Raw genomic sequence first — 13,901 nt, 5'->3', positions numbered from 1 at the left:
AGAATCCAGGAGGTCTTCGGTGCTCCTTGGTCTTGTGGTATATACTTCTTGACTCTGATACAAGCAAGAACAGCTGTACCAAGTCAAACCAAGAATCCTTCAGGCTGTATATCCTGTCTCTTCTGCCTCTGATATGAGACCCCTTGGTGTATACTGGGGCCACCAATTCTGGCTTCTCCTCTACCAAATCAAGCCTCTTAACTGGGACCCTGGTGCCATCAAGAAGCACTGAGTCTGGTCCTTGGTGCTGTTTGTTTTATCTCTCCAGTTCCCAGTTTCTTGATTTTTTGACTGTTTGGCCTTCACACCCTCTTGCTTTAATATTTTTTTCCCTCACTTGTAATCCCTTGATTCCTTCCTGCTCTCTTTTATCGTAGCTGCCCCTTTCCAGGGAAGGTTTGAGAGCTTTTTTGGATTGGGCTAGTAGGAAGGTAATAGTGTCTGAAAATAGATGCCTAAACAAATGTGTAAGAACAGACCAAGCATGTATAATGCTTCCTTCAGTTACCTCAACCATTTGCAACTCAGGAACTTCCTAAATTTGCCTTTCCAGACCTTAGGGGATACTGGGATGCTTGGACTCCGTGTTCCCCAGTTATTACCAGAAACAACCATGTGCTTGGGGCTGAAGAAGAGAGCATGCTGGCAGAGCCCCACCTCATCTGAATGACTTGGGGAAGCTAGAGGGTCATGGAGCTGGGATGAGTTGCTTAGACTAGACAACAAACATAATGAGAAGGGAATGCCAAGCCATATGCAATATCGCTGCACATAATAGGTAAATTGAAAAAAACCCAGATGTTGCAAAGCAAGCTGTCAGTATGGTAAACCCAAATATACCTAAGTTATGGTTCTTGCAGCCATTAATCAACCTGCTTCTGTGTATTCATTGCAACAAACGTGCCAGGCATCAACTTCAGCTAGGAGGCCTGTGGCGTAGCTGGGGCTGAGAACTCTCCTTGGTTTGTTAGTGTCTGAAAGACAACGATCATCTTACTTGTCTGGTGTTCTGCATCATCCACTGTGTGCTAAATTTTGTGTGGCAAATGGAACCAGCAATGCTATAGAAGAGAAAATATAAAGACAAACCACAATAAACTATATAAAATAACATTATACAAAGACAAATGAAATAAACTGTAAGGATTACAAAGCAGCTCTTCTGGCTGCTATTTGAGTGACATGAAAGGGATCATCAAGGCAGTGGCTTCTGAGTTTTGCCCCGAGCGGTTATCACCTCTTCTAGAAATCACCACGCACAGCTCAAGTGCATTTCCTTTTTATAAACCCAGGAATATAATGCCTGCTATTGGCCAGTGTTAGTGACAGGGTATTATTATATGAGAAAGGATTTTGGCCCACTGTTCTATTTTTCTGCTTCAACTGCTTTTAGCAGTTTGATTGTGCTGAGGTGCTGTCCGCTTCAGAGCGGTCTGGAGGTTTAGTGTCTTTAAAAAGTGTGCGTTCTTGGGGGTAGAGTCCATACTTTTTCCTAATCAGACACCACTAAAGAAGTGTTACAGTTTTGGGGAACATGTGATAAATCATGAAACTGATAAAAATTTAGATGTAGTATGTAGACTTTTATGTGGATGCAGAGTTACTTCAGTGCTTCCTCGTTTTGTAAATTAACATGAACACCAGAATATCAGGAGCCTAATGTATAAAAAAGAAAATAACTCTGCTGCTAGAATCTGCAGTTTCCCTCCTATTAGCTAGTTGGAAAATCACTTGCTGTGATTTTGAATATGGGCTGCAAATAACATGTACACATGAAAATTATCTTTGCTTTCATTCAAATACTAAAAGCAGCTTTTCTGATGAATTTTTGCATGTTATAGTTAAAAGTAGATGTGGCTACTGATAGTACTGACTTCAGAAAAACTTTTTCTTGTGGAGTGGCTCAGCATAGAGACTCGTCGGCTGCTTGTGATGCAACAAATTGTTCTTTCCACAGCCCACAATATTTATAGGCCTTTCACCATTTACAGTGATTTACTACTCCGTTTGACCGCTCTTCCAAGGCTCTACAGCTACAAGAAAGTCAGGGGGTTTTATATCAGTTGCTTGTTTTCTCTTTACTGTTTTACCTTTCCTTCTTCCTTTCCACATCTTCTACTCTTCCTGGGCTTTTTGTTAGCACTCTGTATTTGGGTAGCTCTCTTTGTCCTGCATTAGTCGCAAGGGCTCTGCTAAGAGATCTGTCTTGATCTTCCCTATGATCAGGCTGCTCAGGGAAGTACACAGTCTGCTGTCCTGCTGTCCTGTGGTCTATGACATGTGTCTGCTTCGTTCCTCAGTTCAAGCTTTGAAATGGGCTTGTGTATGCATTCCAGGAACAGCACATTGTTCTAACTGGTAACAAAAATACACAATTCACGTACTTTTGCTAGAGCTGCTTCCTCTTAACCTTAAAGTTGATTTTTGTTAATGACTTTTTCCTCCCATGGAAACATGGAAAACAGTCTGGGACTGCAGGTTATTCATATAGAAAAGCAGATGATGAGGTTTGACATTTCACAGGAAAAAGAGGTCTGAAGATTTATATCAATGTGTTTCATTTACTGTTTTTCTGTTCTTGATTTTTTTAAACTCTGAAAATAATAATCATGCATTTTTAGGAAGGAGGTAGGCAAGTCTTTTTCAGCAGTGAGCAGTCTGTTGAGTCACAGTAGCTTACCTTTCTTCCTGGTGGTTTTTCCCATTTAAAGAAAAAAATATTAATTGTCCAGATATAACAAAATGGAAGAGAACCCTTTGTTAGACCACTGTGTGTTGGAATGAAATTAAAAGCAGTGGGAGAATTTAACACCAGGGATTGAGATAGTTTGCTTTATTCTGTTCTTCCCATGCCCATTTATGTTTTTGTTTGTTTGTTTGTTTTTAAAGCTTAAAATCTTAAAAGTCACAGGAGATGGGCAGCTTTCTTCCTTTATTCAAAGCCTGATTTCCATCACGAGAGCTATGCTGCCTGCTGGACTTGAAGGCTATGGGTTCTGGTCACGAGAATGCAAAGCAGTGATTTACTCTGTTTTTTCTCCTTTTTGCCCTGGAGTTTAACCAGCACATTAGACTAATATTTTCTTGCTTGCTAGTGGCAGTTTCTGTTTCTTTTTTGTTTTGGGTTTTTTTTGGTAGTGGAAGTTATTAGAGTTTCTCCCAAGAGAATCACTGCCAAAGTAAACAAACATCATGAAAGGAAAATAATGTCTGTAGAGTATTCAGAATTCCATGTTTTACAGACGAGTATTTATGGCAACCAACTAGTGAATTAAAGTGAATGAAATCCTATTTCTAGTTTGCTGCTTCTGCTGTGCTAATTGAATGTGGCAATTTCTGCTAGTTTCTCAGCTATGCAGTGCAAGTTCTGGATGTTAGTTATAATTTAGGATGAAGGAAAATATGAGATGAAACTCAGTTTAGAAAAAGGATATATTTTTTTTTATTGTTGGGAATTGAATAGTGCGTGTAAACCTCCGGGGAATTGCTATTGTCTCTAAAATGTTCTGCATGTGGTTGGCAAGAACAACAAGGACAGAAGAAAGTTCAGCTAAAAAATTCATAAAGGCTGTCTGGTGGAATGCATTACAGTCAGCTGTATACCTCTGTGCTCTTATCCCTCTGAACTGATAATTTTTAGCTGAGATGAAACATTCTGAGGAACAGGAGGCTGGCAGATTTGCAGCGTAGATTGTTTGAAGGTTTAAATACTGTGACTATCTCATCTTACTGCAAGTCTGTAGATATAATGTAAGCTGGAGTTGCTGAAAAGTGATAGAATGGCTCTGTGTGTACAGCCTACAAAACTGTGAAGAGCTTATTTTCTGTGTGCTGCAGAATCGTGCACGCTTTCCACCTCCTGTCTGGGATAGCAATAATTCACCAGTGGAGCAAATACACTTCAAATTTGTTGAGGGTGAGACCATATCTAGTTCTTTGTTTAGGCAGTGGCTTTCAAAAAGGGGACCAGTGCTAACTGGGAACTGCTGCCAACACCATCATATGTTTCATGACAAATGCAAAGTGTTCAAAAAGTTGGCACTACAAAATAGAGATACTGTCAATCTCTGTTTAATTCTCAAAATGGCTTGTAGGATTTTAAAGCTTGTGTTGTTGCTGTTGGACTCACGTATCAGATAGCGTTTATAACTGTCCTTATAATATGGCTGGTTAATTTGGTTATATTACTAGGACATAAACCAAAATTATTCCTAGGATAGAGAATACTAAGGTTTTACTGCTGATTTTTTCCTATGTGCTGTGCAGAAGAAGCGTTTGTCCAGCAGTGTGTGCCACTATAGTCGGAACACAGTATTTTCTCATCTTCTTTACTATGTACAGTAGAGGTGCAGCTGCCACGGTTTACCAAACATGGAAGCTGTGGGGGTAGGTTTGGGTTCTGCTTTAAAGAATGCATGAGACATCTTTACAAATTCCATGAATGTTCAGTGTATATTTACGTACCTGAATATTGTGGTGTAGGAGGCTCCTGGAAATTTTAAGGAATGATCTCAGTGATCATTGGATAGGTCTCCAGAAACTCGTGTAACTGACTTGTGCTAAGAATAACTGCACGATGCTTCCAGTGTTGGAATAATCTGTTCTGAAGGGTTCCGTACTGAAGTCTGACTGTATTTAGGAGATGAGGTAGGACACCCAAGGAGACTCGGGAAATTTTTGAGCAAGGAGGCTTTGAAGTAGAGTTCATTGAATCCTGTAGGTAGCTCTTATCGCAGATACAGCAGGAGGAAGCAAGCATGTGTCTGTAGCTAGGTCTGCCCCTCTGCGGGAGTGTACAGACCACATAGCAAGTTAAACAGAAGGAGTATGTTTGCACCTCAGCAGGCTGTTAAAGTAAGTGCTTTAAATTGCCTCAAGAAGATTTCTTAAAGTTTACTTATTAAACCTCTGAAAGGTGATTGAGGAGCAGGTTCCACTTCTGAGCCATAGCATCTGTATTGTACTAAAAGCAAAGGCAACCTATCTGATTTGTATGTGAAAATATATTCTCTTGTACTTGACCTTATTTCCTCTGTGTGTGTAAGATGGATGTTCACTAATTTTACACCCCTCCCCACTGTTTCGATAAAATTATTTTCAACAGATTCTGTAAGAAATTTGCTGCTCTAATTAATATGGAATTATCTCAGAAATTAGCAGTACAGACCCTTCAGATTCACCATACAACTGAAATTAATCAAATTTTTATGTACAGGCTAGAATTGAAAAAATACAGATTAAAATTAAGGAAACCATTAACCATATAATTGTGACTAATTGTGACTATATATCGAGTAACCAAGGTGGGGTCAACAACTCTAAGGCTGGCCATTGCAGTATCAGAGCTCAGCTGGTCAGGAGCAGCTAGGTTGCTCGAGGGTAGGATGCTCTCCTTCCCATTTCCTGAGGGCATGCAGCATCTTTTACACAATACTTCAGCATCCACGGCAGTAACGATGAGACTGGCCAGGTGATGAGGCTGTGTCTCTGGGAGGTAGAAGAGGCAGGCCTGCACACAATGCAGAGTTGAACTCAGCTCTGCCATACAGCAAATTAATGCTCTTTCAACTCTTGGCTGCTTTTTAGTCATGTCCCAGCTACCTTCCTCATGCCTAGCCTTTTTTTTTTTTTTTAAACTTAGTAAGTTACATTTCTGAACAGTGTAGAGTGACTGATAACTGAAGCTTTCACTTATTTTCCTGTTGGTCTCCCTCTTCCTTCTAAATATACCTCCTCCTTCTATATATCGTTGGGACTCAGAAACACAGAGTCTTGAGTCCTCTCATAATAGTTTACATCTCTGATCTAATGATCAATTGTAAATCAATGGTAAGCTTCATCACTTTTGACTGTTCATGCTATTATGATGATATGAAGACATTGAAAAGCAATATGCTGGTTTCACCCTGCATATTTTGATTGCTGAAAACATATTATCTGTGTGGTTCTTCTTAGTGCTCATGTATAACATTTTTAATAATTGTAAAGAAAAGAAATCCAAGAAAAATCTCTGCCAAGAAACTACGTAAAAGCCAAATGTATTAGAATATTCATGTTAAAATATTTTAGAAGTGCATTAGCTATACAAAAAAATAATTGAAACCTAGGAAATGTAGTGAAAATATTGCACTTCAATAAAATGAAATATATTAAAAAAGAAAACACACAGTTAAAGTCATCCAGACAACCTTAATTTTCTTCTATAATGAGAACCTGAGGGAAATGTGGAGTTAAATTTAGTTTATTTCTGCAGAATCTAAATTTTTTAACCCTTTATGTACAGTCTTACTTAAAAGAATTATGGTTGCTTGAATGCCTTAATTGTTAACTCCTCTACCTTCATATGCCTAGCTTTTTTGTAAGTTTAATCTAATTCTGAGCGCTGGAAGTCATGCTTTCTAACCACATAGCTACAAGGTGAAGGAACTAGGTAAGATCAGACCTATTATGTTCATCTTTTATACAGAGAATACAAAACCTACTGTAATTCAGTCATTTCCTCTCTCATTATGGTATTGAGAGCTCAGATCCATTTTTATGCAGTGGCACAAACCAGTTTGCTGCTTAAGTATAGTTTACAGAAGCTGCTTTGCAGAATTGATGATCACATATGCCACAAATCAATTGTACCCATGATATTAAAAGGGAAAATTACCTAGATCTTTAAAAATTCCCAAACCTTGGTAAATATCCTTGAGTAATTGTGATATCATTTCGTGTCAATGTGCTTTGACCAGAGGTCAGTAAAAATGAATCATCCGAGGAACCTTTGTTTTCATGTTTGTAATCTTCTTTTGGTGCATGCTTATATAGTATGTTGTAACTGAAGAGCAGAAAACCTTGTAATATTTCTACATTGGGAAATCAAAGGGCTTTTCTTTTTTTCCCCCTTTTCTTTTTCTCCCAAATAACCTCCCTTTTCAACGTTGAAAGGTCTTCTTTATATGAGGAAATTTACCAGAGACTATAGTAGTAAAATTATGCCTTGTGTATCCTTTTTAATCTTGCATGAATGCCTGTAGAATTCAAGCGTCCACATGGGGAGTTATACCATCAGAACTATAGGGGCGTAATTATGCTGGCGAATTCTGTATGAAGACAAATGCTTTATGAAAGGGGATTTTATTTGGACTCTTCACTTTTCAGCTTATTCATGTTCTGAACTAAAAGGAGTTGATCAAATCAATGAAAGTAATGAAAATTCAATGGTTATCAAGTAGACTGTCAAGTGCTTGGGAAATCGGAAAGTAATAAATATATACTTTTCCTGATAACGTTCATGTGCGTTTTTGTTCTTATTCTTTTGCCAGTGCTTGAGTTTGTGAGGGGTTTAGTGAAAGGTTAATAAACAAGGTCTGTTCTTTGCTGAGCCTCATAAACTAATATACCCAATAGCTAAACAATGGTAGAATATTAGAGATTCTTAGCTCTCATAAAAAGCAGCTGGGGTTTCAGGCAAATATGACACTGGAGAATTACTTGAATACTTTTTAGTCTCTGTAGGACCTCTGCAGCTAGCACTGAGCAGATCAGCCATTGAATTTCTATGTGTGAATTTTCCTATATTCCAGTTAAATTGTAATTCCTTAGATACGTGAGTCCTAGGACAGTAGTCAAAATGTCCTCTACAAAAGTAGGCCATTTACATGAAAATAACTTTCAATATGTCAGTAAGGGTGTAGTAAGACTAATAATTATTTACAAAATGTGCTTAGAGTGAATTACAAGCGTGTCTCAATGTAATTGCTGCACAGACTTTAAGACAAGAAGAGCCCAATCATTTTGATGATGTAATCCAGTCCAACCATAGCATTGACCACAGAGCATCGCTCTGTAAGTCTTGCTTGAAGACCATTATTTCAAGGTGAACTTCATTAGAAAGATGTCTGGTTCATATTTAAAGAGTTCAGAGAACAAAGAGTCCACCACATCTATACCAACACTCACTGTTCAAGTGAAGTGTTTTATTTGTGGTCTGAATTTAGCTTTGACTTAACTTGTTGCATCTTTGCTGAATTAAAAAAGCCTTTAGCACTGGACATTATTCAATAAAAATACTTAAAGGCTGGGATCAAGGCATCTCGGCACTCTTGTTGCTAAGCAAATCTCATTGAGGTGCTTTAGTTTCTAACTGTAAGGCAAGATATCTGTATCACCAGTTTTTCCTGTAGTTTCTTTCAAATTTTCAAACATCCTTCTTAAGTAAGGACATCAGGGCTGTCAGCAATGGTGTTATTAATGAGAGAATTACAGCACGACCTGAACAAAAGCATGCTCTTCCCTTTCTGTTTCTGAAGCATGGAGGAAGACATAAGGGTGAATATATTGCTTCTACCAAAATTTTTGTTTTTCATATTTCTTGTCACAAGCCTTTTATGAGAGATACCTTATAAGGGCTCTCATTGGATATTATGCATTTCCAAGGCAGGCTTATTAGAGGGATACAGCAAGGTGATACCTTGCTATGATAACCAGAATATTTGAGTTTCCCTGGGTAATATTGCGTACAATGGTAGTGCCTCTCTTCTGCTTCATATTCTTTTTATCTGCTAAGATTTCATTTAGAGTTGAAAATACAGTCTCCAATTTTGTAAATATTCTTTACTTTTTGTTCCAACATGTATAACCAATTTTTTAATCACTGATGAAGTATACATTTTTCATGTGGGCATGAATTAAAGTGAAGTGGGTTACAAGGTAGCATGGCTGTGCCATTTTCTTTATTTTGTACTTTGCCAATTTTTCACCTGTAAAATTTCCTGGTACTGATTTTTTATTTTCATCAAAGCATGGCCCTGTATATTTGCCCAATAAATTCACCCAAGATAGTGAGTAGAATTAGTCCAAAAAGTCTTTCCTGTAAGCTCACTCTTGAAACGTTGCACATGGAAGATGAGTCTGGTTCTGGCTACCAGTAGAACTGTGTAAGTTATCTATTTTGTAATTAATGAGGAATACAGAGGTTTTTGCATAGTGCTGACACAGTAATCACTGTCATGCAATGGTTAGGCAAGTGTTTTACAAGCATATAAGTATGTGGTTTTGCAGTTGTACCCCGTCACTCTGAAGCTGTTTCAGGTCTGCTGTGCAAGCAAACTGAAACAAAATACTTAAATTTCCTTTTACTTAGCAGTAGTTTCCAGTCTTCAGTTGTTCTCTCCAGAGCAGGCTGTGTGCTAGTCATGGTCAGGCCGTAGCCAGACCATCTGAGGAATTTTTGTGATGTCCTCAAAATAATGGGATCAATTTTATTGTGGTTGTGTGGATGTGTGCAAGGGGCAGGAGCACTACAGAAATGCACACAAAAGGGAGCAAGGAAGCCCTTAAACCTGAGGACCGCTTGCAACGTGACCTGAAGAAAGAAGTGCTTGAAATTGTGAGTAAAGAAACTCTCCTGCTGTTTGCTTCCTACTGTGTTCGGGAAAACAGCATATAGTATACACGGTTTGTAAAGAAGTAGGATTGCATTGAATAAATACCTATCAACAATTTGAGACATAACATACAAGACATCAAAAATCAGCTAATTGTTTCTATCTATGTTTATTGACAAAGTTTGCAGCAGTATCTTGGAAAGTCCTCAGTGAAGGTGAATGGAGAGAGAACGCATTGATGAAACTGAACTAAAACTACACGGCAAGTATGCTTTTTAGTCTGGAGTCCTAACTGAAAATTATGTATTTCTAGTAGCATTGAGTATTTTTGTTTGTTTTGTGTTTTCTGGTCAGAACAAAACCTTGATAGTTATGGAATCATATAGAAAAGCCTAGGTTGGAAGGGAGCTCTGGAGATCATCTGCCCCAAGCTCCTGTTGAAAACAGTACCTTAGATGAGATGATCAGTGGCCCTTCAAGCCCGGTGATTTCAGGGAGTTTCCCCACTTCTCAGGGCAATCTGGTCAAAGTTTGGTGGCTCTCATGGTGAAGAATTTCTTCTCCCCTGAAGCAACTTGTGCCTATTGCCTCTTGTCACTGGGTGTCTTTCTGAAGAGAATCACCATCATTTCTGTAACAATCATTTAAGTGTTGGAAGAGCGTGTTCAACCCCCAGCGGTCTCTTCTCCATGCTGAAAAAACCCAATTCATTCAACCTTTCTTCATCTGTCAAGTTCTCCAGTCCTCTAATCATCTTGATGGCCTTCTGCTAGACCCTCTTCACTTTTTAAATGTCTCCTTGAGCTAGAAGGACCAAGACTGGACACAGTATTCCAGATGTGGCCTGATAAGTGCTGAGGAGAGTGGAATTACCACATCCTTTGGTCTGCTGGCTCCAGACTTACTGAGGCAGCCCACAACACCATCTGCCTTTGTTGCTGCAAGAGCACAAGGCCGGCTTGTGTTCAGCTTGTGATCCACCGGCACTCCCATGTCCTTTTACCCCCAATAATACTATTTCATTTTTGACTACATGTAATGAAAGCAAAGCACAGAAGTTCACAAAGCTTCTGGGAGAAAAGGGAGGTGCTCTCCTTCTTTTACCCTAAAGCCCAATGACTTCAGCCTTCGCCTGCAGTACAGGAGACGTGGGTTCAGTTCTTTCCTTCTTTTGAAGAGTTGGGCCCATGTTGCTCACAACCCTGAGCGGTGCCTTTGGGAGGAGGCTGTAACAAGCCACAACATATTCTGGGGTTCCTTCAAACTGCCATGTTGCCACAGTGATATTTTTGTTTAATATACTTCTGATGTTTCTTGGACTAGGGACTACAGGTGTTGTACCTCCTTGGGGATTATTTCTCATTTGTGCACGCCCTTCTCTTCTCTCTTTGTTTCGGAAATGCAAAAGTCCAGAGAAATTCCCCAGAACTTTTGAGAAGAAACTGTGTTTGCCCAGCTCCGGTGTGATCCTTACGACATACTAGGTCTTTGTGTTTGGTTTCTTTCCTTTGATGTGAATAAACTTGCCTGGAGTTAAGTGATTAGTCATGACTTGAATGGCTCCATCTTGGTAGTGCTGGTGAGTAAGTGGGGCTAACTAAATTTAATTTTTTAAAAAAGGTACTTATCGTAACACTTTTTGCTTTGAACATGGGCCTTTTTATTCTTTTTGTACCTCATATAGCTTCATCTATACAATATGGTAACTTGTGGTGGGATAAGAAATCTATTTGGTTTTTCTTTTTAGAGGAGCCAGGAAATATCTAAAAATATTTTCAAGTACTGAAGTTTTTCAACAAAAGTGACTTGCGTATAATGTTTGATGTACTGGGTAATAAAAAGTTGATTAATATTCATTGCTACTCTTGTTTTATTTTGGAATCCAAGTGCCAGAATGAAAAAAAACCCAAAACAACAAAACCACCACCATTAACACTGGCAGTTTACTTGCACAATAAAAAATTGTGCAGTTGACTTTTCTGCATTATATTGCACTTGCAGATATCAAAGTATGAAAAACAATGATAATTTAAATTTAATTAGTATGTTAAAGGTAAATAATATTTCCATAGTACTTTTTAAAGATAATTTCAAAAAAATTAATATTTTCAGAATTTTAAATAAGGACAATTAATTTGGAATTTCTGGTGTAGCATGAAAATGGCACAAATTTCTGTCCATTTCACTAACAGCAAAGCAGAACATGGGGCTGGTAGTCATTTGTTACAAGCACGCAGGGGACAAATTCTGTCACAATGGAGAGCACCGGTTTCTAGGAGGTGTCCACAATGTGGGAGAAAAAGATGCATTGCCACTAGTAAATCCAGAATGAGGACTTCTTCTGAACATCCTTAGGAAAAAGAATGCCTTAAATTTTCTGAAGATCTAATCTCAGGGAAATCTCAAGGATATTGTAAGACGGAAATATCTGCATCAAGCCTAAGATAAATCGGTGTAGGACTTTCTGATGCACCAAGCAGTGTCAGCCACTGATTGCCAAAAACTCATGGGTACTGCAGTACCCTTTCTACTTTGTGGAAACAAACTGTGGCACCAGGTGGTATTATGTGAAACATAAAATCAACCGGTTCATCAGAACAACTTGTTTCCCTAACTGAGTGCTAAAAGGGGAAGTTTTAATGGAAAATGGGACTTCTCAAGGAAATCCTGCTGGGTATTCTAAAGGCTACGCTTTAATGAGCACACAAGTAAGTTACCTTGGAGAGGAAAGCTAGCCTAGTAAAGAAGGCACAAAGGTGATAATTAAACAAGAAATCAATGTTAAGTATGGAAAAGGGGGGCATAACTGGGAATGAAAATTGAATCTACAAAATGTAAATGACTTTTAGAGAAGATAAAGGTAATAAGGAATTATTACTGGCCAGTAGAGCTTAAGACAATAAGAAGGCATTACCAATGCATTAGGAACAAAAGAACAACTAAATCAAGTATAGATTTCAGTCTTGCAGAACCAGAACAGATCCCATGGCTGGAAATCAAAGCTTGAAAAATTTAATCACTATAAAGATGCAGTGAGGGTGATTACACATTGGAATAATTTCCCAGTGTAGGTAGGTGGTAAGCTTGCCATTGCTTGGAATTTAATCCAATTGGATACACTTCAGTCTGACTCTGGGAACAGGCTTGTGGTCATCTCTGTGGATGGCTGTGGAGGTAATTTCTTCTGTGCAATCCGTACATCTGCAAATTTATATTTGTTCTTTGTCACTCCCTTCTTTTATAAACTTGAGGAGAAGAGACAGCTCTCATTGCCCTCAACATGTTCCACACGCTCAGCTCTGCGTTAAGACAATGATTAAAAAAAAATGTCTCATGTTTCAGGGCTACAGCTGGCTGCCTGCAGAAGGTGAGAGGCTGATTCCCTAGGTTAATTCTGGATTTTTTAATTTTATTTTTCTGTGAAGCCTTAGGGACAGGCATGGCTGGTTATAAAACGTTGAAGAGACGGGGCCAGTTCTCTGCAGTGGAGTCCTCTCTTTTAGATAGCTGTTATCTTCCAGCTGGCTGGGGGATCAGATGGTTTCCTCCCTAAGTCAGGGTAGCAAGGACTTTGAGGTGTTTTTGCTTTCCTCTTCATTATGACATCTAGGCATATCTGAGATTGTAATTATGATCATTTGGGCATATCTCATATAATCAACTCACTGTCATTACTGGAGCCTGGGGCAGAGGCATCACAGTCTTTTTTGGCATTCATATTAGCTTAATTTCTTCAAGATTGATTTTTTTCTTTTTTTTTTGCATAACCCAACTCACTAGGGAAAGCAGTGGTAAATGGGTGAAGCGTTATGTCACATACATAGACAGCAGGTTGCCTGTTCTGGTTTAAATTTATAAAGATCCTGCTAGCTTAATTTTGCTGCAGTAAGAGTTATAGGTGGCAAATACTGTTTCTTTTTTCAAAACGGGCTGATGCCAGTCGTGATGCTTGATGGAGTTGCAGAGCTGCTATGCAGGCTGCTCGAGTGCTGCTTTGCCGGCTGCGTGCAGCAGCTAACAAAGGGTTTGTTGTGCTTGCAGCAGTGTTGCCTCTCAGTCTGGCTTTCCTTCTGCAGCCCTCCCCACCTTTTGTTTAAAAAACCTGCCCCTCCAAAGCAAAAATAAGAAACCTTACTAATATTGCAGTACCGGAGAGGGAGTATGCAATTTCTTACTGTTTTGGTTCTGTTGAATTGCAAATGGCAGTGAGTGGAAAGAGGGATGTCAGGAGTTACTGGGAGCCAGGCTAAGTATCGTCATCTCCTAAGAGGCAAACGGGTCTGCCAGGGTTCTGCCTGGTGGCCATGCTGGCAGGTGGCTCTGGTCTTACACTACTCTCTCTTGCACACATGTGAAAGTACTCGCGTGTTTCACGATGATCCTCCTTTCCATATGGGAAGCTGAGGCTGTCAACAGACACCTATTATCATCCTGCAAAGTTGTGAAGAGAGACCTGCTGTTTCATCAGTGTGTTTTCTTCTTAAGCATGTGAAAAAAAGGCAACCTCCATCTTACATGAGCCCTTAC

Source organism: Aquila chrysaetos, chromosome 1 (genome assembly GCF_900496995.4).
Source record: "Aquila chrysaetos chrysaetos chromosome 1, bAquChr1.4, whole genome shotgun sequence".
NCBI lineage: Eukaryota > Metazoa > Chordata > Aves > Accipitriformes > Accipitridae > Aquila > Aquila chrysaetos.
This window is presented reverse-complemented; position numbering follows the sequence as displayed.